The sequence below is a fragment of the Fukomys damarensis genome, unplaced genomic scaffold, assembly GCF_012274545.1.
Source record: "Fukomys damarensis isolate Sample0158 unplaced genomic scaffold, DMR_v1.0_HiC HiC_scaffold_5, whole genome shotgun sequence".
Taxonomy (NCBI): Eukaryota; Metazoa; Chordata; class Mammalia; order Rodentia; family Bathyergidae; genus Fukomys; species Fukomys damarensis.
Window position 1 is genome coordinate 6,466,073 of NW_022900917.1, and position 2,119 is coordinate 6,468,191.

The window sequence follows — 2,119 nt, forward strand, 5'->3', positions numbered from 1 at the left end:
CTAAGAAACAAAATCTTGCTTGTACCCTAATTTGCAGTGGAGCCTCTCCCAACTTGTGAAGAAACTCCTGTTACTTGGCTGAGATGACAGAAGCTGCCACACCACCACAGGGCGAGCCTGCAAGTGGAAATATGCCACATGAGCTGAGCCCGACTTGCATGGCCAGCACAGCCTCCTTGGGTGGATGAAGACGGCTACTCCACTGTCGCCTACGAAATCTGCATCTTTTGTGGCTCACGCCAGCCTGGAGCCCTCAATAGGAAGGAATTCTGGAAAGGGCAATTCTAGGGCAGCTAAATGGATGCAATGCGACCTACCATGTGCTTCTAGAATGGTCTTCTACAGTATCAATGCCCCGGGCTAATTCTGGGCTGGCTCAGGCGTGAATCTCATGACTGGAAGAGACGTAAAGAAATATCAGCGCTAGGATGACACTGGAGACAGCCTACCTCACATTTCACAAGGAGTAAGAATGAGAGGGTCTCATAATTGCCCAGAGTCAGTACACAAAAATAAGTGTCCTGCCTCCTAATCCATCTCCGTAAATAGTGAAAGACACATTAAACAGAAATTTTTAGGAAGGGTTACTCCTGATCCAACTCAAGTTCTCCTTGAAACCACATATATGAACACATAATAAACTTGTAGAACTTCTTTCTCATTTAAAAATATTATGTAACCTAAACTCATAATTTTCATTTTATTTTGGCACTCATATTTTCTTTCAGCTTTGTACCTTTGCATGGAAATGGACCTTTAGAGAATCCATCTGATTATAATGTATAGACATTAACGTCTTCTTTTGTTTCTCTGCTCTTTTAATTTATAATCATTTTATGTGGAAAGTTTAGCTAAAGACAATCCAGGTGTACCTCACATGAAGGTTGGTAAATGAGACTTTTGACTTACAAAGATGGTGCATAACGTGTCAGTGGATTATATAGTGCCAGCTTCAAATATCAGCTTCACCACATGCTGGCAAATGGGCCTGAACATGTTTCCCAAATCCTCAGAGATCATTTCTCCTCCTCAAACAGAAATCTGTATTTTGTGATTAAATGAGATAACATAATAATACAATTTCACGGGAACAGAAAACACTTGGAGCCATTAATCATTATTAATATTGTTATTGTTGTCATACCTGGCTACTAGGAATGGTTTTATAACAATCAGTATTAATTATTATCATTACTGTTATTGACAGCAATCAACCACTAAGACTATATTAGACCAAAAGAACCGAATGTGATGTAGAACAGTTTTTCTGTTTTCTTATCAAGAAGAATAATTTATGGGGCTCCCCATAAGAGGTAGCATTAACAAAACTATTGGTTAATATTAAAAGAACCCAATTTTCTCACCATAGGCCTTGGATTCTGTTAGATCTCCCGATATGACAATTTTTACACAGAAATCAAATGTAAGTTTTAGGATGAGAACTAGGAATGTCAGGAAATTGAGTTCGTCTTTGCCAGCACTTACCTCCAGCCATTTATCTTTTCATTGCTCGGATTCCTCTTCAGAATCAAGAAACGTACATGAAAACATAGCTCATCAGTCTCTCTGGGATGGAAATCCAGAGGCTCTCTGCATGGCTGTAGTGAGGGATTGATTTATTCTGCAAGGATTGGGCCCCATCACTGACACTCAGCACCTTTTTATTATATAAATAAAGGCTGCACGGATATTTAGAAAACCTCGAAAGCTCCTGGCTCACACTTGTGGGCAAGCTTTCTGAGGTCTTTATGCAGTCTCATAGGCAGGGTCAAATTCAGCTTGAGACAATTCATCTTTTCTCTGAGTTTCCTGGCTACCTTTGGCCTAATCCCCTATCTTCTACGCAAACCCTTACTTTAGCTCACCAATTTAGACTTGTATCAGTCAGCTGACTTGAAATACCAAAGGTTTGCATTTTTTTTTCTATGTTGATTTTCCCTGGCAAGTCACCAAGAGGTCTCAGCCCCTCCTAAGCATCCGGGTTCCTATGTTGACGGATCCGGTGCCATCTTGAACATTGCCAGTTGCTGTGCACCGGAAAGAGAGAGCCTAGGTGTCTTGAACCAACAATTAAATGCTGGCGCTGAGAGTGGTGTGAAACAGTCTTAGTAGGTTCTTC

At 40.8% G+C, this 2,119-nt stretch overlaps 1 long non-coding RNA gene across 1 annotated transcript; it reads right to left on the bottom strand.

Moving 5' to 3' along the window:
- Positions 1–320: 320 nt before the first annotated feature.
- Positions 321–1,556, bottom strand: LOC104859027. Its single transcript, XR_779264.1, has 3 exons — positions 1,486–1,556; positions 910–1,041; positions 321–395 (listed from the first exon to the last, which is right to left on the bottom strand). It is a non-coding gene; the product is annotated as an uncharacterized LOC104859027 (long non-coding RNA).
- Between the last annotated feature and the right edge of the window lie 563 nt (positions 1,557–2,119).